Source organism: Sylvia atricapilla, chromosome 2 (genome assembly GCF_009819655.1).
Source record: "Sylvia atricapilla isolate bSylAtr1 chromosome 2, bSylAtr1.pri, whole genome shotgun sequence".
NCBI lineage: Eukaryota > Metazoa > Chordata > Aves > Passeriformes > Sylviidae > Sylvia > Sylvia atricapilla.
This window is the reverse complement of record NC_089141.1, coordinates 54,155,366-54,183,266: the sequence shown is the minus strand read 5'-3', so window position 1 is coordinate 54,183,266 and position 27,901 is coordinate 54,155,366. Positions and strand designations below refer to the sequence as shown.

At 39.2% G+C, this 27,901-nt stretch overlaps 1 protein-coding gene across 6 annotated transcripts in view; it reads right to left on the bottom strand.

Annotated features, from left to right (window-relative positions):
* TSC22D1 (TSC22 domain family member 1) overlaps positions 1–27,901 on the bottom strand; it is a 91,145-nt gene that overhangs the window by 24,304 nt on the left and 38,940 nt on the right. For 5 of the 6 annotated variants that reach the window (XR_010742941.1, XR_010742940.1, XR_010742942.1 and 2 more), the window contains one exon: positions 25,515–27,651. The exons of the other annotated variant lie outside the window; for it this stretch is intronic. The gene's annotated coding sequence lies outside the window, so the exon portion shown is untranslated. Of the gene's footprint in view, positions 1–25,514; positions 27,652–27,901 lie in introns of those variants that run through there. 6 annotated transcript variants of the gene reach the window in all.

The following is a 27,901-nucleotide window of genomic DNA, read 5'->3' as shown; positions in this document are numbered from 1 at the left end:
CAGCATTCCCATATGAGCTCTGAACAATATGCTATTTTCACTCCCCTTTGGAGCACACCCATTTTGAGTGGGAAGGACAGATGGATGGATGCAACACCAGTTTATTGACCTATGTGCATTTCAGCTCTAGTTAATAATGGCTAACACTTCATATTGTTTACTGAAAAATACACCAGAAGTGGCAAGGATGATGGATTCTAAATATATTCCAAAAACTTTCTGTACTTCTGGCTTCTAAATATCAATTTATCAAGTTAAAAACAAGCAAGAGTTTTGTTTCCAAGCCAGCTAGGGAGAGGAGAAAAAAACCCCCACCAGTCAAAGTTTATTACTTCCCCCTTTGGTGAACAGTTCAATATCCCATTAAACCTTTGCAGTGATCCTGATCAGTACATACATACTGAGCTAAGCCCGAAGATGTAAGTAACCTGCTCAGCATTCATGGCAACAGGCCTTCCACTGACAAAGGCTGAACTTCATGTGTTTTAATAAAAGGCACAAATGCAGCTAACAAGATGAGTTGAATAACATGCCTTTACTCTCACTCCATTACACATATTCCACTACTGTATTTCACAACGGGCTCCAGCTAACTGCCATGAAAGGTTCGCCTACTTCATCCTGCCCACGTGTTTTTGCCTTCTCCTTTTCATTGGATTCAAAGGAAAACCAAAAATTACCACCTGCTACTCCATGTGAATAATATAAAAGTGAAGGCAGAAATGAGTGACTGGCAGAGTGGGAAGAGTGAGACTGTATAAACATTCGTTTTTCTAGGCTGCTTTTCCCCTCCTTACACACATGCCAGCTCCATTACAAGGATAAGGTCTCCCAGGAAACACCAGGCAGGATATACTACGACCAAAAAGCAAAAATGAAATTTTGTTACTGTCTACCTGGATATTTTACTCTTGTTAAAGGTGGGGAAGGAATAAGAAAGAGCAGATAAAGAAACAAATACTCCTGGTTAATTATCTTTTCTAAAGATGCACATTTTGGCAGCATTTCCCTTTCCCAGTCTACAGCTGTGTGGCATGTCTGATTCAAGATTCATTGCACACTGCCGAGCAAACAGCATGCTCAGTAAATACAGATACAAACAGGCTGGTATTTACCTGTGTCAGAAGTTTATCAGAACAATTGAAGAACCACATTCCAACGAAGATAAACAGGCAGGCAGAAATGACAGCAGAAAAGAGAGAAAAAAAATCTCAGTTATAATGCAAGTTGTCATGTTAAGAGATACACAGGTACAATTAACATTGAACCTGTTATTTCAGGGTCACTCAAGAAGCAATTGAATCACTTTTGCCTAGGAAGAGAGTGGTATTGACACAGATACAACATTATCCAATTATTTCAATCAAAAGTATTATTAGAGTCATGGATTTGTCACGTGTGAGTCTTTGTGGACCATTCAAAGACACCCCGCAAGGTAAGTGCAGGGTTAAAAAAAGGTCTGCTCACAATCTTAGTAAAAGTAATTCACATATTGGATATCAAGTGGTATTTCTAAAGCTCACTTTGACACAGACAAGGTTAGATGTCTAGAGGACAGCATCCAGGGTCACTGCCTTTTCTCACTAATTACAGAATCAGTAAAGTGAATATCTTAGACTAAGGTAAGCATTTATAAATACCTTTCCCTCCTATGAAGCAGACTTTTCAGTGGCCAACATAAGCCAAAAGGAAAGATCAATTAAAAAACAAACAAACAAACACCACCACAAAAAAAACCAAAAAAAACAAAAAAAAAAAAAAACCAACAACAAAACCCACCAAAGCACAAGCACACAAAACCCCCAAAATCATAGAAGAAGTCTGGTAGCTAAAATCTACTATGTAGAGCAACTACTGGTACTATGACTTTACAAGGCTATTCAAACAGAGACCCTTACTGGAAAGGATTTTAGGAGCATCTTTTTGTGTTCCTGTGCTTTGTGCTGGCTTCTGAGCCCATCCATTTCTCCGTTCCTACCTCTCCTGTATTCTTTTCTCTATTCTTTCAGGTACTTTCCCCTTTGGTTTACCAAACTGGCACTTAGAAAACCTTCCAAGTGTTCTCCTTTCCCCTAATCCCAGAAGACACAGTTGCCAATGAAGTTCCAAGCATGAGAGAAGAGTAAGAAGATGGGTAGAAGGTGAGAGCAATGGATACCAAGCATACATAATTAATCTGAGCTGCAGATGTCCCTGCACAGAATGCAGAAAAAGTCTTGTAGCACCCCATACTGTAAGGAAAGCTGAGATCTGCAGCACACACATAAAGGTCAATTTGGTACCATTAAGAAAGCCAGAGATAACAAGACTAGGGAAAAAAACCAACCAAAAAGAAAACACCAAGGAAAAATCATTATATATTATCCTAAGCTACACAGACTAACCTTGAAATAATTTTAGCTTTAAATGTTTTTACATTTATTTCAACAATTCAAAAAGAGTGCTCATTATCTAGCAACTCCCAATGAAGATGAAAAAAAAGGGTTTTTTTAAAGATTTGAACCTTTCCTCAATTACACAGCAAAAGGTACCTTAAGAAACTGTAACATTATCATTTTATTGCTGTTTTAGCATTTACCCCAACTGTTTTCTTGCCACCCTGAATTAAGAGAAAATAGACAATTTTCAGTCTCAAATATCCACTTGTACATAAAAAAGTTTTTACTAGTATCAAAAGGTATTCCAGATTTTCTTTTTAAAGCAAGTGGTTACCCAGGCTGATTTGAAATTCCCTTCACCAGTTAGGTGCCTACTTCGTTCTTCAAAGCTCCTACTGTATAATAATTCAACTGCTTATTAAAGCATTCATTTCCATACAACAAGCATAAAAGACAATCAATTTTTACAACAAACACTCCTCTGTTTAGTTTTATTTTACTTATGCACCAACCGAGAGCAAGATGAAGCTGCCACTAATATCAGTGCTGCAAGCAGATATCTAAAATACAAATGCAGATTCAGAAAAAAAAAACCAAAACCAAAAAATAGAACCCCCCAAACTAAATCCCCCAAAAAGAGAAGCCATCCTGTGACCATGTGCACAATTTAATGCTTAGAGAAAAGCAAAGAAGTCACATAGATTCTTAAGCTTCCCATATAGCACACTGTGCCCAAAAAGAGGAATTAAAAGTGCATAATGCTTGCTTGCATAACCAGAATTTCCTCACTATCAGTGCAGAAAGGCTCAATGTTATCACCACCAACCTTCTCCCCAGAGGGCTCCTTATATGTGGAATTATCTGTAACAGTCATGCTAAGACAGACAAGCCTCCCTTGTTTATTACTGGGAGCTCAAACAAGAAAGATATAAAGTGTAAATACAGGTCTAGATCATTCACTATTTTTCTCCCAAGCTTCATCCAGTTTGGGAGTTATTCAACCAACTGCAATAATTAAGGATACCTTGAAAATACTATACCTGAGCAAAATTTATTCAAATGCACCATACTGCTGACACTGCAAACTCAGCTGAAAACCACCCCACCACAACTTTAAAGCTTTTTTTGTCTTTCCTTCCCTCGATGCTTCCCTCCCTTTGGGGTCCGTGGGCTTGGAGAGGCAGACACTTGTCTGGTCGGACATACAGCTATCTTGCAGAGGTCAGGCAAACCCCTACTGACAACTTTGCCCCAGAAGTTTAGCTCTACACATCTTTTAAGTTAAAAGCTGAATCGAGGTGAAATTTAAATAGGAAATATTTAATATGTAAGTCTCTGCAGAATCAATCTGTAAGAAAGTGGAATAATCACCATGATACATAAATGCAAAAAACCCAACTCTTTCCGTCAACCCCGTCCTCCCAAGAAACCCATATATAAGGTCAGTGGAAAGCTCTGCCTAAGCTTACTGAGTGCCTTTCACAGCTGCCACGTACAAACAGAATCGGCATTCCTTGTGGGGCATGGCTGCCCCTTAGCCTGACCACTCCCCACTGATCTTAACTACGGCTAGTTTAGGCAGCGATGGATTTAGCTTCACTTGCGGCTCGCAGACACGGGTCGTTCCCCCTGTTCCACTAGCGGGACACAGTCCGGAGCACAGAGCCTGCTCCCCGCAGCTGGGATCGGTCATTTCAGGACACGGCGGCCGGCGCTGCGCAGGGGCGGAGAGGAGGCGCCGGCGGCTCAGCCGCGCCACCTGCCGGCCGCGCCCGCCGCCGCTCCGGGCGGGACACGCCGCGGCACCCGCGCTGTCAGCGCCTCGCTCGGCCGCGCCCCGCGGGGCGGCCCTCCCGCCCGCTGCGCACAGGGACGGGGCTGGGCAGGGAAACATCCCGTCCCTCCCGGAGCCGCGGGCAGGGCCCGCACGGCCGCCGGGAAGGCGGCACCGCCCCGCCGCGGCCGCCAGGGAGCGCTGCGGGCCCGGGCGCCGCCGCCGCAGGGCCCCGGCACAAGGCCCCTCCCCGTGCGGGCCCCGGCCGCGCTCGGCGCCACCGCGCACCTGCCGCAGATAAAAGTACTACGCGCATAAACCGCGAGACGCGCACACAGAACGGCACGCAGCGGTCCAGGCTGCCCCTCCTTCCTCCCTACAGAAACCGCCTTTATCTCCCTGAAAACAGCCGGAGAACGGAGGCACGACGATTCAGCTATCTGGCCTTCACCCACAGCGATAACGGCTAAGCGCGCTGGCACAGGAATATCTCGGGTTTACACAGAGACTGGGTATAAAAATAAGAGCATCAGAGCAGACAAAACTCGACTGACAATGAAAAGCCGTTTTGTGGACGCCGGTGCAGCACAGCCGGATATGGGAAACCACGGCTTGCTGCGCACGTCTGTCCCCGGCTACTGTGCATCACCCCAGGCCTGGGCCACACACCTCCCACCGGGTTGTACATCCCCACCCAGCAGCCTTCTGCTGCTACAGTGCCACTGCATAAAGACAGTGCCAAGGGAAAGCTCACACGGACAGAGCCCTAGCAAAATTCTGAGAAAGGGAACCTTCACCCTGGGACATGTTCCCACCAGCAACTCATTTCACTGACTGCCCTGAAAAAGGGGGAGCCTCCAGGATGCCGTACCAACCCCACTACCATTTCCAGCTTCCCAGGGCACCCACCAGTCGCTCACTACACTTTGAGGTCTAAAAATACCTTGGGGCCAAAACCTCTGTTGGTTTTTCCCTCTAACCAAATATTTAAGGCCGTGTGTATGGAAGAGAAGCCCAGAAAAATCTCCCTGGTGCAGCACATACAAGGAAGCCAGCACAGCTTTGATTGCTGGAGCCTGCTAGTCAATGGCAAAAGACAGTGATCTGAATCAGACTGAGCACACCACGTTTTCCTTGGGAGAGTAACCCGCAGAACGCCACAGCAGACAGGCTGCAGTACATCACGCTTGCCAATTCAAATCAAGCTAAAGCAACGTGCTCCCCCTCCCCTCAGTCCTCATCAGCAAAAAAGCCACAGGCAAGGGTAGCAAGACACTGGTGTCACACCAGAAAATCCACACTTCATGAGAAAGGGGAAAAAAACCCTTTCAATTTATGGAGGCATAATGTGTAAGAGTGTTGTGGGGGTTTTTTTGTTTGTTTGTTGTTGTTATTGTTTTGTTTTTGTTTTGTGGTTTTTTTTTTTTCTTTCCTTTCCAAACACACTGAATTGATAATATATTTAAGAAACCTTCTCTTCCACTGTAAAGCCATTGCCATTTCTCAGACTGAGGCAATCTTTCTATCAATTGGATTACCAGATTCCCTCTTATATTTTCCTTAAAACTCCCCTAAATGTAGTCCTTTCTATAGCTAGGAGGTCATTAGTCAGTCCACAACATTACAGCTTTATTGAGAGAGGATTCTTATCCTTTGGGCCAGCCTCACAGCATATGACAAGAAATAAAAACAACCCAAAGAATTGTTTTAGCAGAAGCTGCCAAAGGCTCATTGCACTCTCACCTCCAATCCAGTCCAACTCTGGTAGCTTCGATGGCTACCTGTGAGCAAATACCAAATCAGTGAGATGCTGTGCACTTCAGTCCTGCCACTGTTCCCAGGGATACCACAAGAAACAAGCCCTTGCTGAACCTAGCTTAAGAAAATACACACAAGTGTGGGTATGTACACAGCACACACAAGTGAGGTTTTATATCAGAATACAGAGTCTTAATTTTAGAGTCTTAACTTTCAAGACTTTTTACTGGTAGAATACACTCTTAAAAATCAGGTTTTATGTGTTTTTTTAGCACTTCTTTATGAAAGACATGAAGCTAAAGAGAGTGTTCTCCCCTGTGAAACCATTTTCAGTGTTGGTGAACATGCAGCTCAGTGTTTTTCCTTTTTATGAATACACAAACACTTAAAGGTATTGTTGTTTGGTTTTTTCTTTCCTTGTTTTTTTTCTGTTTGTTTGTTTTAACAGAGCATCAGCCAACATGGCACAGACTTGTTCTTCAACTGCCAAAAGCATCACTAGTATAAAAGTGATGTCAGCACTGTTTTGTTAGTAACACTGGCCTTCCCTCTGAACAGGCAGAACATACACATTGCCAGGTCAAGCATTAATGGAAACTATTGTTAGTTTTCTTAGCCCAGCAGCGTGAAAGCTTGTAAGACAAAACATCACCAAAAAATATCTAGATTCACCTCAAACAATCACTCTCACTCACATGAAGATCCATGTGTTCAGAAACTCAAGTGACTGAAGAAACGGCAAAAGTAATCACAAAAAGAAGGGATCAAGCCTTGAGGTTTTTCTGCCCTCCTTCACCTCACCTTCCCCCTCATTGACTTACCTACACCTGCACTGGAACACAGTATTTTGTGGAAAAAGGTGTGCCTTCAGGATTGCGAACTCAATGAAAACCAGGTACTTTATGCAACCTACTCTTCCAAATTTAGTATTGAATCAACTGTCACAACAGGATTTAATACAAGAGTCTGAATCTTTTGTTACTGTGCCAACCTGCAGTTTCGTCTACTATGTTAGTTTCAATACAGCACGTAGACTCCACAAGCTATCTGATCAAATCCAAATGTATACTTTTAAATTATCAAAGCAATACTTTATTCAATTATTTTCACTGAATCATCTTAGCTTTCCTGAAGTAGTCGAGTTCTTTCTACTCTCTACTTCACAAAAAAGTGAAGCAGGCAGTGCATTTTCTTCATGAGAAAAATCTCTGAAAATGGACCTTTGCCAGGATGCACAAGGAAGAACACCGATGGGCAATTCTTAATTGACCAAATGTCCCTTGCTATAGGTCTTACAAGTTAGAGAATTAAAAGTGTCTGTCTTCAACACATGGGAACAAATAACAACACAGCAAGTCCAATAAAAAGAAAAAAGGAATGAAAAGAATTAGGTAAAATATACAACTTCAAAACCACTTAGTTAAGTATAATACAGGTGTTACCAACTACAAAATAACAGAAAAAATTTAGACTGGAAGGGTCCTTTGGCTTCCATCTAATCCAGTCTCCTGCTGAAATGAAGGTGAGCTTCAAAATTATATGAGGCTGCCTTCTGAAGCAGTGATACAAGAATAGACCAAGCCCAAACCTCATGAGCACTACTACCCTGACAGACCACAAGTTGAAAGGTGCCATCCAAAAGACTCAGCTTTAGGAATGCTGAAGAGCAGTGAACAATGACGGTGCAAACTTCATAAGGACCTTGTGAAATCCACACATTTGTGAGCCCCCACCCTCAACTAAAACAGCACTTGAACAGTACAAAGGAAAATAGAATAGAGTATCCAAAGAACCCGCGATCAACTCCCAAAATATTACATCTCTAGGATATGAGAACCAGGAAAAACTGTACAGTTCATCAAAAGTACAGTTACAAAAGTACAGCAGGCAGCTCGTCAGAACATACCTTATATTAAGCTGTGTTTGAAAAATTACTTCAGCTATTCTGCACTCCTGGTTGGAGAGCAAACCAGAATCTCAGCTCTCCACAAGCAGTAGCCTTTAGTACATCATACTCATTTTCTTGTGACAGTTTAAGGTAAGAGATCACACTAGCCTGTAAAATAAGAAGTATAACTGTCCTCCCTCATGGATGTTTTTAATAATGAGGAAGGTCTTGTGCCCTCTGACTTCTGCAGGTAAAAGTGATCAAGGCAACAGCCAAAGACAGCAAGAAACTCAGTGCACGAAAGCTTTTCATCAGTGCCCAAACTGCATTTGAACTAGGGCAGGAGGGGTATCAAAGGGAGAAATGACAGTGAAAACACCACCAAATATATCAGTCATACAGAAGTCAACAGGTTTTGTAGTACTCCCAGATGAAACCCTGCTCTCTTGCCTTGCAAATGTAAACAGGACTAGGTCCTAGCTCCGAAGCACCCTGAAACCTCAAGAATTCAACATAGTAACTGTATCACTATTGTGCTAATTTGATCCAATTACATATTCAAAAACAACAGTCACAAACAATTACATTGTAATTAGGTATGATATCATGATCCAGGGTGCAGACAGCATTGAAAGAAGGCCATACCCAAACTGACAAGAGTGATGCTATCTAAAAAAGAACCCCAGAGACTGATCCAAAACATTCATGCCAAGTAGAATTCATTTTAAAAATGTCACATCTGTAATACATACGTATACATAATATCTCACACACACACACACAAAAACAAAAAACAAAACAAACAAACAAAAAAAAAACAACCCACACCTTAAAATGCAGGCAAGAATTAGATACTTTGGTCTTAAGTTAAAAACACACTTATGAATCTGCACAAGTCAAGTTTTATATGCTTTGGAGCTATTCTGTAGTACTCAAATGACCACTTTCACAAAGCTCATCACCTGTGTAGCTTGGGACTGCTTTCTAATTTATCACTCTGAACCACTGTTCAGTCCAAGTGTTTAGATGAATGCTGCCTGAATTAAACCACTATTAGCAGTTTATTAAAGATACATATTTAATTAGTAACTCAGTGGGCACAGCTCTGTACAGTCACAAGTCAAAAGCAAAATACAGCAGAAAAAGGAAAGAGAAACATCAGCTATGTAGAAATCAACACTGTTATTACTATAAGAGGAAAAAAAACAAGCAGATTGCATGAAGACACTAAGTGAACTGGAGATGTATCTCAACCGTACGTCATGCCATTTAACATTATTCTCAAAATGTCTGTGTTACATAAGTACAATACTAAGTGGTTTTGAAGTCTATTAAGATCAGATACATTTTCTGTACTCACTGCCAATACTAAACACACCTTTCTATACTATAGCTTCTAACACTTAAACACTGATATTTCTAACGTTCCAAAAACTTGATGGCCACAAAGTTATGATGGAATTTTCCTTTTTTTTCTTTTTTTTTTTTTTAATAAGTTGTACTCTAGACTGAGCTCTAACAGCAAGGTTAGACATGCAGGAAATGTTTGCAATACATGTTTGCTGAGGTTAAGAATAGCCCAAAGATAAGCAGTTGCCTAAACTTGGCAGTTATGAACTGGGACTCTACACAGGCACAAAACATTCTTCTGATGCTCAGACTCATTTGTTCTCAAACAGTGACTGTCCTGGCTCCAAAGCCATACAAAAGTTTAATGAGGTGACAATCCCCTGCTGTCACAAAGTTTTGAGAGATTCAGGTCACAGAAAAAAAAAAAAAGTACCATGGGTAATTTGACACAACAGGAACTCACTGAAGAGGATTAGATAATAGGTGCTGGGACTTGGGTTTTTCCCATCATCAAGATAAAAATCTTATTTTCTTCTCAACACTAAATGAGAAGCTCACACTTGGTATCAGAAAACGTGTGTATATTTGATCTCTGAATCTTGGGTAGAATCTAAAGAAAGCCTCTGATAAAATACATTCTTTTCAGGGGAGTCACAGTCATTTCTTTCCCAAAGCTTTCAGAAACCTGAAACATCTTAAGGTAGACTTGCATTTATATGCATCCACGTAAAACCAAACTTGAAGGAGTAGGCTAGTCCAGAAAGGAGAGGTTTAGTAAAGCACGTAACGTTATCCATGGCAATTATGTCTGCCTTTCATCAGCAATACTGCCATATTAAATCTGCCTTCATTAACAGCATAGAATTTCCCATATTTGTCAGAAATATAAATTCTGCAAATTTAGCATTATTTGATCTCACATGCATTCTGTACCATTTTTCCTGAAGCCACTGTCTTATACTGAAAAAATAAAGTCATAGCAGCAGTAATTCTCCCAGCCCCTAAAACACATCCATCTTGTCTACTGTCAAACACGTTTTTAGTTTTGGGAGGCTTTTTTAACATTCCACTTTTGAAAATAAAGAATACTGAATGCCTTGTTTTATAACAATAGAGCCCACCAGACTTATTATTTCTATTTAAAATTTGATAAAATAACACTCACAAACACCCTTAATTCAGACGCTTTAACAGTAACTTAGGAGTAATTGTACTTGCCTGCTCTGGATTAATTTTATTTAACACCAGTTAGCATAACATGTAAGGAAGGTCCACTAAGTTCAAATAATTCCCTACTAGGAAGCTGCACTGAATAATTTTTCAGCCAATTTTAACTGAACAAAACTCTTCCCCGGAACTGGTGATCAGTTTCTAAAAGCAGATAAGGCACAATTATGAAGATCCTTCATCTAAATTAGCCTGACATTAAAATATTTCATATTTTTCCTTTTCATCATAGATTTCAACTAGGAAGTACCCAGGTTTCCATTAATTTTAAAAGCAAAACCAGAAACAATGGTATTTTGGTCTCTGAAAATGTAAGACATTCTACATTCAGTAAAACAGCACTGCTTCACAACAAAATGCAGGACCATTGTAATGTCATTACATTTCACAATCGTTAAGAAAATGGAATTTCTAGATTAAAAGAAGGGCAGACACAACAATCTGGATATTTCCTCATCACATATAACAGACAAAAATTATATGATAATAATTTAGACTCAAACTTTACAGCAGAAACTGTCCCCTTGCCTGCACACAGAAGACAGCTTCTCATTCTTTTCTAAAATAGCTCTGTCCCAGAATTAGCTTTCAGTGGAATGTTTCCCTATCTATTAAAGGATACTACCCCTATAAATACTTACTGGAAATAAAGTGTTAAATAAATTGTAAAGGCTTAATGAAAGACTTGTTTTCTTCCTCAGATTGACTCTCAAACTAGCCATAATCAACAGTATGATCATCAAATATTAGGTAATAAAAATGCTAACAGAAGCCATGAGAATTAAGAAAAAAATTTACCAATCAGAAAGGCAGAATAAATATTCAAAATATACCAAAACACAAGCAAGCATCAAACACAAAATATTCAAAATTTTATATATAGCTTAAAAGAACCTCAAATCTTTTTTATTCCTTCCTTATCCTAAAGGAAATGGAACAGGAGAACTTCAGCTTCTCTTCCCTCCATAACCTGGGAAAGAAGTTTTATGGTTTTATCTTCATAATTACTACTTTTATCTTTTGCAAACTACATTCACCTATTTCCAACTGAAATCAATGCATTTATTATTAACTTAAGCAAGGAGGATTTGGACTTCAAGTCATTAAGGATTTCAGAAATATAGATTGGATGATCTATAATTAGCATTCCTTATGATTTAAACATGGTTTGATGATTACTAAATTCATCATCTTTAAATAAACACTTCTGACTCAGCATCAGCAAAATAGAGACATTTTCATCAACTAATTTAGCCTAAGACCTTTTGGCAAACAAGAATAGGAAAGAACCAATGGCTTTATAAGATCAGTGAAGGCAGGAATAGACATGCAACTATGTTAACAAGTAGAAGGGAAAATATTATCGTGAAACTGAATCCAGAATCACTGCAGACATTTGTTCCCATACCCCAGTGTTTTGCATTTTAAAGTGACTAATCAGAAAGCAGACACTACATAGACAAGAAAAAAGTCCTTATCTAAGTATTCAGGTGACCTACCCTTTTTTAATTATGATTAAATACTAACACACGTTACAAGTCAAGCTGTATCTTGTAGAAACTCACAGAACATAAAATGGAAAACATTTATTTCAGTACTTAGTGGTCAAAGAGGATGAAGCTAATCACTTCTGAATCAAAGTTTTAATCCTATAAGAGAACCATAGTATTCAGTTGCCAGTGATGAGCAGGAGACTTCTCAGGAAGTCACCTGCTAAGTGAGCAGGAAACGAAACAAATTAAAAGTACCATGTATCCGTAGTGGAAGAATGCACAAAGGCTGAAAGAACACGTGCCCATTATGATCCTCAGCAAACAAACAGAAACCAAAATCAGGCATCACAATTATTTCATCTGTTCATTGTCCAGAACTCAGACCTTCCCACAGCTCTCAAAGATCTGACCCATATTTAACAGCCAGAGCCAAAACATTACAGGTTGTCTGAACTCCAAAACCTTGTTTCCAAGACACTGCTGTCACACAAGGCTGAGTGTCAGTCTTTCTAAAGTCTCATGCAAGGATCTGTACAAGGATAAATATAATCCTTTACATTAGATAACCGATAACACACACACCACCAATAATTAATAGCACTAGAAAATGAATTATTTTGCAGAATCAAGTCTTAAACTTTGTTTTGCCTACAGACCCCTTAGAAACTCAGTTTGCATAACATGTTCTTTCCAAAGAATTCCTCTGCTGAAATTAGTATCTGTTTGTTTGGCTTTTTTACTTAAATATAAGGCACTTCTAGTTTCAAAAACTCATCTAAATTCTTTTATTTGAAGTTCAGCAGAGGACCCTTCCTGCCATCTTCATGATGCAGTCATTCCAACCTACATATTTTAAATGAACACATTCTTTCCAGATTCAGTAACCCCCTCAGCTTTTACATATTGCATAAACTTAGTCCACATTAAGATATCAGAGACCTTTAACTCTCTTTTCTACTGTGTTACATCAGTCTTCAGCCACTGGGCTACATATTGTTCCCCAAACAGCACAAGCCATTCTGATTTTTTACCAGTAGGTACTTTTTATGAAGCAGACCATTCCTCATTTTCCCCCTACATCAGTTGCTTTTAGATGAGACATTAAAATGATGCCAAATGCCTAATATGAGCTTCTTCAGAGGTCTAACCTCATTTTAAAAACAAAATAAATAAAAAAGGGGACAGGTGTATTTGTACTGGGTACAAGAATATGGCTGAATATACTAGTAACCTATTTACACAGTGCCTATGACATCTTGAAACAGCCTTGCATGGTAGTATCTGAAGTTATCAGAGTATCTGAAGCTTAACAGAGCACAACAGCATCAAACATTTATTCACATGATTACTTCAAGTAGCTTTTCAATTTTCCTGGTTTTCTGTATTGAGGTTGCTGAGATTTTATTTTATTTTTTTTACTGATAGCTATTTCCTTTAGCCAAACAGGTGGCTGAGAAAATTCACCAAATATGTTTTAAAAACATGTCAACTTAGGTAAGTTTAGAGAATATTACTAAGTAACTAGCAGGTTTTATGAATGATGGCTTTTTTTCAGATGAAGTTTCTTATATCATTCCAGAGAAACTTATTACAGACTTAATACGATTTGCAGCCTCTGCTAAATCAAAATAGAGAACTATCCCAGAAAATAGAGACACTTCAATATATGCTGCTTGTATGGATTTTGCTTTAGGGTACACATGCATGGAAAAGGTCGCAAGGTTAGATCTAGGACCCTGAATTTGCCTAAGCTGCCTTAAAACGAAGCGCAAAAGTAATAAATAAATGACAATGTACTACCAAAAACATTTCACTAACAGTCTAAAAATGGACTTAGTAGAGGTCTAGCAGAGGAACAATGCTGTCCAACACCATATGCCGTACTTAATAGCTGTATTTTAAACCAGATTTTGTATTCTAAATTATATATATCTGTTCAAAATTAATTATAAATGGTGTACACTCAGACTTCTGACTTTCTGTAAGCCCCAACATCTGTAAGTCTTTACACTGAAATTATTTCCCATTAGACTACAATTCCTCTTACATGTTTCACCAGCACAGTACATCTGAAAATGGAATCAGTATCTCCTGAAGTAAATTATGTCAGACAATCATTTTGAGTTTTGATAAGGAGATGTTCTTCCCAGAGCCTCGGCACCTTTTCTCAGACCCACAGCCCTTTAGTGGTAGCTGCCAAATCCAGCAGCCCAACAGAGGCGCCACAGCCCCAATTCCCCACCAAGGTCCAGCCTGGTAGTGCAAGCCGAGCACAGTTCCCCACAGGCACACACAAAACACGTGCTCAGCACACACACATCTGGCAGTACAGGTCACTGCAAACTCAGCACTTTGGTAAATACAGCCGGCACCGACATCCTCTTCCCGCTGCTCGGGGTGAAAGTCCATTAGGAGAGAATGTACATGTGTGCACAGGCGCTCACACCGAGTGTAACCAGCCCTCCAACTGCCCCTGGGCTCGCTCGTGGTTTGCTCAGCAGCTGGGGTCTGCCCAGCCAGCAGCACAGGGAACACCAACCCCTGTGGCCCCACTCCAGGTGCTGCTACTCAGACTCCCTCACAAACATGCAGACACTCATTACAGAGCCCTCTGGGATGTGGCCTTGGACCCTCTACCCAGCAGCTGGTCTCCAGAGCCTCCCGTTACTCCATGCACAAATCTGCACACTAACAGGGGGCTCAGCCAGTCCCCAGAGTCTCTGCAGCACTTGGCCTGGCTCCCAGCTCCTCCAGCTCTATCATACAGATGCACAGAGGGGTTTTTCCAGACTTCATGGCCACTCCCAAGTCTCTTCTCCTGCTTCACTGTCCTCAGTCATCGCACTCCACACACACACCCTCACCTGACCCCACCACGTGGGCCCTTGTGACCCGTGGTCAGACTCATCCTGCTGGCACTGAGACCCCTATAGGCACACACAGTATTGAGCCTCTTACACAATAAAACAATGAGAGTTTAATGACACTGCACTGACGAGGCAAGGACATGGTCTCACAAACATACTGACCATAATGGCCACCTGCTTAGACACAGGCAGCTCCCTTTGCTCCTCTCTTCTACCCACGATTCATTCCCCACAGCGTCATCAATTGCTCCTTTCCCCAACATCTCATTCTGAGCTGTGTACAATTCCAAAATGTTCCTATCTGCATCTACCCCCTTCCCAGTCTGCAAGCTGACCTCTGTTAACTCAAGTGTCTGTCACCCAGGTCCCCAAGGGCTGATAACCTCCAGTGACAGTCCTGGCAGGAGACAGGTCATGGGGCTCATTTCTCTGATGAGGTTACTGTGTTCCCCTGTCCACTGCTGTTCCTCAGAGCTTTGCTGTGAGCCTGGAGACAAGCCTTTTAATCACGTAACCTACCACCCTTAATATTTCCAGAATGAACATCCAAAACCATTACAAGAGTATTTATCAAAGCCATGAAAATAACATTTCAAAGTTCAAAGCTAGTGTATTTGGAAAACCATCATGTTCACCACTTGTTTCAAGTTGTGGGGGTTTAGATTAAAAAACATAGGCATATAACTTATCAGATTTACTTATTCAAGTTGTTGCTTTTAAGTGTCAGGTGCTGGCTCATGTGCAATCGTAATAAACGTTTTCCAACAGTTATCAGGACACTTAAGTAATACAAAAAGCACCACATACCTTGTTGACCATATCACATTATATTTGCTTTATAAACACTCATGACTGCTAATGTTATTGCTAAGCAACTAGATGATCTACCATACAGTATTTGCATAGCACTGTCTATCAGCAAAAAAATGACTTAGAACTTTCTTAGTTCACAAGTCACAGAATTACACAACTAACACTGAACAGGTTTTTTAACACTTTTGAAAAATAATCCAAATCACTGGATGACAAAAACTCATTCACCACTAGTATTTAAGAAATTCGAACTGTAAAGAGATAAAAAATGTGGGAGGCTTGGGTTGTATAGGAGATAAGAGGAAAGCTGAAGTTTTAATTAGACAGCAACTCAGCAAGGCAGAACTAGAACTGCAGACATTATCTGGAATTCATGAAACACCATTTTATGCTTAGAAGGTGAGAGATTTCATCACTCCTTACTTAGTGGCTACAGTAGCTGAAAAATGCAAATCTGTTCATGTACAAAATAAAAAAGTTAGTCAAAAGAGAAAGAATTAATTAGAAAATGGAAGAGGAACAGACAAAGAGGAAGTAGGGCTGGGGTTTTATGTTATGAGTAAAAAGCTGTCCTCATCCAGTGGCTCCTACATATTGCTTTCTCCAGTAAGTCTGTGTTCTCCTTCACCAGTACATGGGGTGATAACTCTTTCAGATCCTTCTTCCTTTCTATTTTCTCTGAAAAGCAGAGGTTTTATTTGAATCAAACCCTCACTATTTCCAAACTATTTGATCCCAATGACATAATATACAACCTGGCAAAAGAGCTACTGTTACTGAATTACTTTTAACAACCCCCTTCCCAAGTCTCACTGTTAAATGGCTCACTGCCTTGTGCAAAACATTCTACAGAAATTCATATTCTGAGGGAGCAATGAGCTTGGCTAGACAAGCTGAGGGAAGAAGCATGGCTGAGCAAGCCTGGTAAGGACAAGCAAAACAGGCTTTTGTACGGAAGCAAATTTGTAAGGGCTGAACTTCAGTGAGGAGCTCTGAAAATCTGACTTGATCAACAAAACACACTCTCAACACCGCAGTGATGAGCTGAAACCCTATCTGTCACTGCTATGGAAAGGCCAAACATACAGCAAGAGTGAGCATATAGTTTTAAATGCCCCATCCTTCCATGTGGGAGCATCACCTCACTTCAGTGGTGTAAGAAGCCATACACCAGCTGAACAGCAGCAGGAGGAATTCACATATTCCCATTTGTCAGGTCAAACCAGTGGATAATTTTAGAACTACTCCACAAGAGACACATTAAAATAGACAGATGAATGACAGGAATTTGGAGCAGTGGGCGTGACTACAAAAATTCTGATTACTAAGTGTCTGGAATTGAATGTTCTACTAGCTAGAGAATCATCCAAATATTAGTTAGGCAGGTTTTCTAAACATGGAACTCCAAAAAGTCTATGGCCACCCACACAGCCATATGCTTAGGTTATACCAGACATTCCTAACAAACTGCCTTATTTTTTGGTTTGATCTTTCTCTCATGATTATTTATTTCCCACATGTACTATTACCAGGTAAACTGTGGCATCACTGTTTGCAGCCTAAAGCTCAACACAGACCTAAACACAAAAAAACTCACACAAGAGGATAAGATAATGGATTTAAGCTGCTTTTGCAAAAACACTGACCTCTTAGTATAGTTTGGGAAAAGTCCTAGGACAGAGAATCTCTTTTCTATATTAAACATGAGGGAGGAAGTTTCAGTTTGCTTGCAAAGTCAACATTACAGCAGCTGGGGCAGAGGAAGAAGAAGTGGCAAGAACAATGTCCTACCCACCAAGTGGAAGTGGGCGGCCAAAAGAGAAGAACACTGCTAGCCTTTTAAAAAGGAAAGAACTTCCAGGGCAATGCTCTTAAAATTTTGGCCATCAGCAAGAATCAGAAGTAGAAAGAGTGAAGCTGAAGAGAAAGGACAACTCCCTACCTCTCCAGCCCTACAATGTCTAACATGCACTGCACATTAGCAAAAACACATTCCATGCAGAACAATAGCTTCTTTAGGCTAAACAGTTTTATAAAACAATACACATTTAGTACGTATATAATGGCATTGCCTGGCATCATACAGGCCTAAAGTATCTGTGGATAATATACATCAATTCTGTCTCCAGGTAAAAAGGTAAGATATTCTAGAGACTACATCTTTGAATTTTTCCAGAGAGAAGGAAATGATACAAGACAGACAGAAGCTTTTAAGTACATGATATATGCTTAATCAGATTAACAGTCATTGGTTTTAAATCCTATCATAAACTTACATTATATTTCAATATAACAATAAAGAGAATGGAAACAAAGCTCCCACCATGAGTGTCAATGGAGAACTACCTCACATAGTGATAGACTAGGATAACTTTAGAATTTGAATGTGACAGCATCAAATTTGTACCAGTTTAATGCCAATATCAAAATAACAAGTCGGGCCAAAATTAATGCAAAGTCCTGACACATCCAATTATGCTAGAACTTGGATATCACCATTATAACATGAAGGCATAAAAAGAGGCCTTTCAAGAAATTATCTTTAGTTGCATGCAGTAGCTATACATGGCCTAAAATCCTCAGAGGGAAATATTACTGAAAAAAGAGAATGCTATCAATTTCTGTGATCATGATGATCAGAGAAACACAAACTTTAAAATTTAAACTGTTGAGATTTCAGCACTCAGATTACAGAGAAAATGACTGACCACCAAGAGTCTGTTATATGAACATTATTTTAATTATTCTTTGTGTAGACTCTCCTTTCATGCAAAATCATGAGTGTGGTACTTGGTTCAAAGTACATGTATGATGGAAGGAAAAAAAGTCTTTATGGCTCACAGATCATTTCCTATACTGACTTACACTTTCAATCCTACTTTAAAAGGCAGTCAGCAAGACAGCAGTGGATTTCTTCAGTAAACTGTGATTCCTTCATGTATCAACTAACCTGTTAAGAAGCTTTAGTTAGTCTACATAACAGCAAAATAAGCTTTACGAAGTGGACTGGTCGAACCCAAAAACTCCAGCCCCAGATATGTGCTAGCACAATCCAAAAGTTACAACCAAGCTGTGTAACATTGTCTGATATCTGCATAAGAAGAAATCATTTATTTCTGCATGTGAAGCACCATCTGCATGCAATAAACTTCTCTATCTTATTCTGGCATCCAAAACCATGAGTAATGGCCTTTCACATAAAAGATACACAGCTGGAGAGAGTGCCAAGATAAACCTGGAGTACTTGTGTTTATTGTACCAAGGCTTACACAACTGTTAAGAATTCCCAGGAACTCTTAGCCTCTCCTGAAGTCTGTGTCTTCCTTCTCCCTACACATGCCCCAACCACAACATCTATTCTAACATGCTGTAACAAATAGGTTTAGTATAATTCAAAACCTGTTAGTATGCCCCAGATCTCCAGGTGAGATGTTAGAACAGACCCAATTAACAGCACAAGCAGGACTGCTCAACACAGCATTTGGGGGAAAAGCGTTGCCCTATGCATTGTCATCCTTCCAAGCAACAGCGACTCTATTTAGGCACATGTTCAGAGTCAGAAGGTACCCCATAATTTGCAAGACATACAACAGGCAACTATGTCTACCAGAAATGTCCTTCATGGGTACGTCAACTTACAACAGCATAAACTAAAACAAGGAGTCCTAAGAGGTCAAGATGCTACAAGCTGGTAACAGTGTTGGACAGTACCTGTCTATCCATAAGCACCACCACATCTCCACAAAAATTCAGCAGCCACTGCTCAAGGAAGCTGCCCTGCAGTAAAACATCCTCTGTTAAAGCCATACAGAATTCTTATGTCTTCCCCACAGAGCACTCAATGATCCTCGTGGGCCACTTTCAACTTGGAATATTCTACAATTCTATACAGAAATAAAGAGTTGTATTAATGAATCCTCTTGAATTCTTAGATCCAAGACGCATTCTAATGATGTAAGATCTTTTTATGGAAAATCTTTTTAGAGATGGCCTCAGGACAAAAAAAGCACCTTCTCAAAACAGAAATCTTTAGTTCATGCTCTTCAGCATTTGAATCTACTTCTAAAGCATAAGGATATAAAATTATTTCCCCTGCAGTGGAACTTTTGGTCTTAATCTTATACACTGTTACGGTTGTAACTGAGAAATGTTCAAAGTCCACTATATCTAAAGTTTAGAAAGCATGGAAAAATTAGGTTGACGGTCATGTTATTTCAGTATCATCTAGAGGACATGATTCCCACCTTCCTCAAAGGCCTAGCCCAGTTTATTTCAAGTTTCACTGAACTAGCACACAGGTACTAAGCCATAGGAGTGACAAAGCTACCTCTTGCCTAGTAAGTCTAGCGTTGTTTTATGAAACAGAAAATCCCTTCTAAAAACCACATTTACAGAACAAGACTTACACACTCAAGCTCATTAAAAATCTTCATCTTTAAACAAGCTAGTAACATACCTGTTGTTCATTACTGCCAGGAGCAAGGCAGATTCAGCAACTTAATTCCTGTGAACTCCACAGTTTAAGACTGAGGACTAAAACCAACAAAAGCTCCAAATGGTTTAGAATGCTTACATAAGCCATCTCTAACTTGTAATGCACATCAGTGACCACCAAAACCACATTAATGCTTTATTTAAAAATGAAAGAATTAACTGACTTAATGCCTTGTTAATCAGTCTGTGCTCAGCATTTAAACCTCGCTACCCTTACAGGACAAGAGCATTCAGGTCAAGTCAAAAAAGCAGCACATACGAGTAACAGATGGCAAAAAAAGCTTTGACAGCCCTATCTAGTGACAGAGGGACACCACTGCTGCAGAGGCTGATCACTGCTCCTTGTGAGGACAAACTCCTTCAATTATATATTAGTGCAGAATCATGAAGAACTAGATCACTGTAGTATAATAGTACTGTTTTGAAAAGCTGGGGAAAGTTATTTTAAAGCCCTTACTACTTAATTATTAGAGGGTAGTTTTGACAGTCTTTAAATTCAAATGAAAAAAATAGAAGTTCTGAATTCTCAAAACTGTTTACAAAAATTACACTCCACATCAACTTGCTCTATCTAGCGGTAGCAATTGATAGACATAATTATAGATCTGTTTATCTACAGATAAATAATCCCATTTCCACAGACAAAATAGATCCAGTGCTCCAACTTACTCTTACAAACTGCAGGAGCTTGGAGTTGACAAAAAAAAAAATAAGGTCAGTGTGTTAAGTAAGATAGGAACTAGGCAACAAGGGCAGAGGGCTTGTTAAAAATTTGTGGTCTTCACTACCAAAGCATCCCACCATTCACAGGTACAAATTATTCCTTTCTAAAACACCTCAAGCTGTGAGGAAAAAAGCCCAAGAGGGTACAATCCCCAGTTTCTGAAGGTAATTATTTTCGTGTCATGTTAAAAAGATGCTGTATCACATATTGCACCATACTTTATACTACAGGTCCCAAACCTCTACCTTAGGGAGATTTCTGTCACAGCAAAATCCTTGTCTGACAGACTATGTTTAAGTCAGAATTTTGAGGGAGCAGTCACCAACTTTAGGTGCAAATGAGGAACTGACATTCACTTGGGGTGTAAATAAAATCTCTTGCCTTATAAAACAAATTAGTTACGTTTGTACTGAAACACCATCCAATGGTCTCATGTAATAAGGAAAGTCTCCTTCTTGGCATAGAGAGAAAGAGGTGAAAATAATTGCATCCTGCATTTTATACAGTCTAACCTGAAGTTCAGATTTGAGGGGGCATGTGGAAACAGCATTTACAGTACATTACAGTCTCCGTAATTTTAGGTTGAAAGGTAAATTACTATATTTTGATACAGGGGGAAGCTTTACTGATATTAATGTATTTTGTAAATTAAGTAAGTGATCATATTGAAAGCAATGAATTTTCCAGGCTTATCTAACCTGCACAGATTCTCCAAATGGTGAATGGAGTTTGTTAAGTAAATAAACCTCTTAATTGTACTAGAAATTAATGAGCAAACACAGGAGCAAAGAAGGGGGGAAACAAATACAGGGCTTTAGCAGTTTTATTTTATTTTCTTTCAGATACTATAGAAAAAAATTCCTTCAGGCAACAAGAACACCTGCCTCACAGAAAGCTAGTCACTACATCATTTATTCCAGTGAAGTCCACATAAAAACAAAGTTCCAAAAAGTAGCAACCTGAGAATAAGTGAATGCCACACATCAATCAAAGTGATGAGACTAGTTCCTAAACCAAAGGATTACACAATGTTGTTCTCAAACATCTCCAATCTAATTCTGCATCCTGTGCTGAAAACCAAATAGGAACAGCTAGTCAAGCCACCACATAAGCCTTGCATATACTTTGGTATTTACAGAAAGGCAGAAAGGGGAATTTCTTTAGAAAAAAGTAATCAGAATCAAAAAGCAAGCCAGATTTTGAAACAGCAGGCGCTTAAGGAGGGACACAAAACAGATGGCAGTTCAGGGTGACAAAATGTGGCAATACAAACCATTTACTGCTTAAGTGAAATGGCAAGTGAAGATCCAATATTTATCTCATCCATTCATATCTGCTGCTAAAGCCCAAAGAAAAATGGTGAACTGGCAAATTTGTATAGAATGGGGAAGGAGCACAGATAGCTTTTTGTATCATTATTACATCAAATATTTGTCATCAAAATTATAGTTTTTTAAAAAGTCTTTGAAGAAGGCAGAAATTTAATCTGAAACAGTTTGAGTTCAATTACAAGCAGTAATTTGCCTGGAGAGACAAGCAAAATGTCCTGTAGCTTCAGTACTGCCACACTGGAAGCACTGGTTTGACTGCTAGCAGTGGAGATAAAATCAGGTCTTCCAAGCAGCATGTATTTTTGGAGAACAATGTGAGGACTGACATGTGAACAGTTTTTATTCTCTGAACTAATGTTGCATTGCTGTTCATCATCCTCATTTGCAAAGCTGCTTTATTAAAGAACCCAACAGTTCTGAGCTAGTTAAAAAGGAAGTATCAAAGACCTGATTAGTGTACTCATTCAAAAGGGCTAAATGGGAGAAATCTCCAGAGCAGATGCAAGTAAAGGGAAGAGTAGCTAAATTTTTTTTATAAAATTTAGCACTAAAACAAGGAAACAGATACTTGCAAGCTATCGCATGTACAAGTATAAAGAGAAAAAAAAAAGATATCTGTACAAAAATCATTTCTTGGAACATCCTCAGATATGTAACAGAGGAAAGCACTATTGTTCCCTAACCTCTAAGAAATTAGTTACTTTGTGTGCTTACAATACTGCTTACAAAGTTCAGAAACCAGTTAAGCAATTTATGAAAAACATTAGTTGTACTCTAGGATACTTTAAAGCTAAAACTGAGCCGAGATTAGCACACAAAAAGCTAAAAAGTTTGATGAGAATGTGCTACAAAAAATGTTTGTAGCACAAACATCAACACTCTTGATGTGTAGCATTTTCTTGTTTTTTATCACCACTCAATTTATTAGGAAAGAAACTAGCGTAAGTTCTTTCTTTGAATATCCTCACTCATATGTTATCAATTTTTAACCTTTTTCTAATTTCAAACAGCTGCAAGTGTTGCAGCTGCCAAAGATATACAAGGTACCACTAGGTGATAAACACTAGTGCCCAAAGCATACTAAAGTTTCAAATCAGCATTTATCCTCTATTATACACCAGAGAACCTAGCCACAGAAGCTATACATCTATGAGTCCAGACTTTTCTATCATTCTTTATAGGGGGGAAAAAAGGCTTAGCTGCTTCAAGTGATTTTATGTCACATCTACTGCCTGTTAAGGGAGAGTTCCTACATTAGCTGGCTGCTTGGTAGTTCAGTTCCTGTGCTGTTCCACTATCCAACTAAGCTGCAATTTCAGTGTAATCCTGAAGTCACCCAGGAACATTCCATCTGTACACAGCAGCTGTGCTGATGTCAGCTGTTCTTCATTTACTCTTACATACTTCAGTCTGATTTAATCTCTCCATTGTTTATATATGCACACAAAGATTCTGCAAATCAATTTTTCATGCTTTCTCATCTAATACAAAGTACAACCATACACCAGGAAGCCATTTTAGAAAAGAGTTCACATTTCACTATTGAAAAATTCTAAACACATCAGCAGCAGGTACGTGGAAATTCCTCTGAAACATTCAAATGGATAATGACACTTTAATTTGAGCTCTAAAGTAATTCCATCCAATGAAGAAACCTCCGTTCAAGTCAGGACAAAGTCACAGTTTGGGAAAATCTATATAAATCACATTTCCCTCTTCAAAGGCCAATTATGATCTCATTAAATCCATTTATAACCATACAAGTTGTTATTTATTCAAAAGTTATTTTCTTCAGAATTACAGGTGATCTCTTAACCTGAATCTGGCAAAAGGAGGTCAAATACTGGTATGGTTACAAATGTTGAAGTAGTTATCCAGAAGAAAACCACCAAAAGCCATATGCCTCCTTAACTGTCCAACCTCCTACAACCCTCTCTCAAGATTAAATATTACCTCGCCCCTATAAAAGTGACACCTATTTGTGCAAGGTACAATTTCTTCACTTAATGTTCTTTAACACAAGGCTAAAACCCACAATTCCCTAACCTCCACTTCTTCAGTACACAGGAGAAACAAGAAACGTTAGTTTCTACCAGGCAGCACGCAAAGCCACTCACGTGAGAGCAACCAAGGAAATGAAACAATACAATACAGAACAGCAGTTCATGAGAACAGTAAATTTATATTCTTAGAAAAAATTAGCAAGTTATCAAGGGAAGTGTCACTGTCATCAGCAAAAGAATCACAAACTTAATACAGTCTTTAAACTGACAACCCAACTTAAATAGCAAAACAGAGCAATTCCTGCAATAACCCACCAACTCACCTCATGTTGCTGACATCAGCTTACGGACCTGTCTTAGGAGCCGTGCAGCCGCCAATTCTTCGCAAAGTCCATGCCACAAACCAAAACTGGAATGGTTCAACCATTTATCACCACTGCTTTCAGAAAATGCCTTTTTCCAGCTTTCAGTTAAAACGACTTTTTCTAAACTCATCCCTAAATCACATCCATTCTTTCAAGACCCAGGGATGCTTTCATGGCTGATAAACCAAGGTATGAGCTGACTTTCCTCAATTAAAAAAAGATCTGAAAAAACATTTTTGACACTGTTACCTGCTCAAATTCCCCTGTCCTGCAAACAGGACTGAAAGAATGAAATCCAACTTAAAGCATACTTTAACTTAAGGAACAAGTCTGGCTTTCAGAAAACCAGAGAAAATTGTTCATGTTTTGTTGCCCACCTCCTCAGTGTGAAGCAAGGGATAAGCACACCCCAGAACCTATGCTCTTTAGTCTCACTTTCTTGTTTATAAAATCAAAATAATTTTCTGGTTTACAAAAATAGCACTTTTTGATACATCTCCTTTCCTGAAAGTAAACTGACAAAGCATCTCTCACACAAATGACAAGTTTAGCTCTGGCTGAAGTAGCAACATCAGCAAGAATTTCCCCCAAATTTCCTGATCTTTACAGGGTATTTCCTCAAAGCATCCTGTAATAGAGAAAGAGCTGCAGTATAAGCCACAGAGGGTGGACAGAAGGTGAAACGAAGAAAGCAAAATTTTCAAGTTAAACAAGATAGCTCTTCTGGGGCAGGAAAAACAGTGTCAAAAGGCAGGATTCCTTTGACTGGCTATGAAACAATTAGGAGGAGCTGGTATCTGGTTAAGAAGACATTAAGGATTACGTGAAATGAGTTAGGTAGCTCAAATGCTCAAAGAAATCTTTAGGAGAATAGAAAGAGGAAAAACAGGAACATTACATGCCTGTTTTTCAAAATTCTGTTAGGACCAGGCATTAAAAACCTCTGAAGTCATACAGTGTTTTTCCATGTTTCGTGGCATTCTGGAATTTGTCAGAAGAGTCACTCGATACATACACTTATGGCAAGTACAATATAAACAAGAAGAAAATAGTTTTAGATATCTTTATTATTTAATAACACAAAGGCAGGAGTTATTGTTCTAAGGATGTATCAAGAACCCAGGATTCCAGCTGCAAAACTCAGAGCACGACAGAAACACGCCAACGCAACGGTGATAGACAAGTATCAAAACACTGACCGTAGAATTGCAACAGGCTTTTTAGTTTGATTTTTGCTTTTGTTTTGGTGGGTTTCTTTCTTAATTATGATGGGGAGCAGTAAAGCCATTTTAGGAACTGAGACAGTAACATAAACAGTTCTCAGTGCCTGTTTCATAAGCATTTGACCGTCCTAAATTTACCTACTTCCGAAGAAAATTAGCAAAAACTGCGGCTGAGTCAAGTGTAAGTATACCTATTAAGGCACAAAGGATACCAGACCTTAAATGGACTAGAAATTTGAAGAACAGGTATTTTCAACTAAAAGCACTGCTGGCACAAAACTCTAGTCACAGATGTTCAAATTCACTTCTGAGACCCACAGATCTTCAGGTATTAATGTCTAGATTACTTCTGTTCAGTACACAATTCATATCTATACCTGTAAGAACTAGTCAATTTTCAGTTAATCACATACATATTTTCACATATTATCATAGGATTGAATTTGATACATTAAACTGATTTCTTTTTAAACTTCAAAGTTAACAAGTGTTACTGTGCTTGCATAGTTTAACACAGGCATGTGACTATCAGTTCTCTAAAAATACCAAGTTATAAATTCAGCACTTTACTCAATGACCACAGAAGCAGCAAGACAAACAAGTTTGATAATCCCAGCAAAACAAGATATTAAAAAGCCATCCAACAAAAAGCCAATTTCAGAAAGTTCAGTGAAAATGGCCCACTACATAAGTATGTACTTGAACAGCACCATCTGAACAATTATTTTTAGAATGTACTGGGACTGCAATGCATTCCAGAATAGTAAGAAGTCACAACTGCCATGAAGCAGTAGCCTCAGGGCTATGTTAAGACTGTTGAATAATTTAAATAAGCTGGTGAATTTAACAAAAGATCTAGGCATTAGCTAAAAAACAATGTTTTGTGGTAACTGATTTAAGAAATTAATTGGATTCAAGTGCAAGCATCTGGCTAGTTTACTTCAACTGCCAGAAGCAGAAAACAGAAAAACCAAAGTGCTCTTCACCTACTGCCAGAGGGTCTGGTATATACCCTCCTGCCTCCTGCTCTCACACGCAGCTTCAGAACAAAACTTTCCCTTTAACTAATCTGGACATTAGAATTAAGTCCCGTTCTTCAAAACTAACTTCCTATAGTGAGAACAACACAAGTACACACAGGCATGCGTGTGTTGTTCACTACCGCCAAACATAAGGTTTTCATTTGAGATCTTGCAAGACATTTAATTAAGTTTGACTACAGAATCCCTTAGGGGGAAAACAATCAAAAGCTTTCTGCTTTCTAACAAACTTCCCACTCTTAAAGAAAAATCTAAGATTTTCACTTTTACAGCTCTCAAAAGTTCCAACACACTTCTTTGTGACACAAAGCCACAGGAAACCTCAAAAGATGCAGTACTTCCCATATTGCCCATTATGACATTTTGTCTCAAATTTATTTTGAAGTAAACCCAGCAAGGTAGATGTCTAAACACCATTTTCACAGGAACCTTTATTAATATAATTTCTAATTATTTTTATATAAGTAGGAAAGGCTTCACAAATATAACAGAATGAACCACAGTAGAACCCTGTTTCACAGATTCAGGTGGCATCTCCTATGCAAGGAACAGGAAGATCCAATCATATTATTAGACCTGTAAACTCTTAATCTTGGATTTATTGACTTGATCTTCAGATAGGAAGATGCCAGGTTTAGATTTTATAAAGGATAATTATTTATCTATATAACATAGTAACAAAAGGACCATGGGAGGCCAAACACATTTCCTAAAGAACGGTGCATTAGAAGTAATTTTTTGCCTAGGCCTCCATTTCTAGGGTGGTTCTGTGTGATGGAAAAAGGAGCCATTTCTTTCCCAATCCCATTTTTTTGCCAGGAGATCCTGCTTAGGGAAGGCCAAGATCCAAACCCAGTCATCTTCCAGCAACATAAGATCTTCTGCTGAAGGCTTGTGATGCAGTATAAAGGTTAGAAGGTGTCCTGAAGCAATTTGGAGGGAATGAAGAGGGAGAGAAAGTCACAAGATGCACCAAAATAATAATGCATGTAACATAGTTCCAAATGACTTCAACTCAGCACAAAAGAGGAACTCGTAAAATCTCCTTAGAATTTCATTGCCAGTTTTCAAGTGATTTCTTTTGCTAAAAATCAAAAAGGAATTTAGAATAAACTGCCTGTGCCAGCAATGACATAGCTGGAAAAAGAAAGGTCTGACTGTGGGCTACCGATG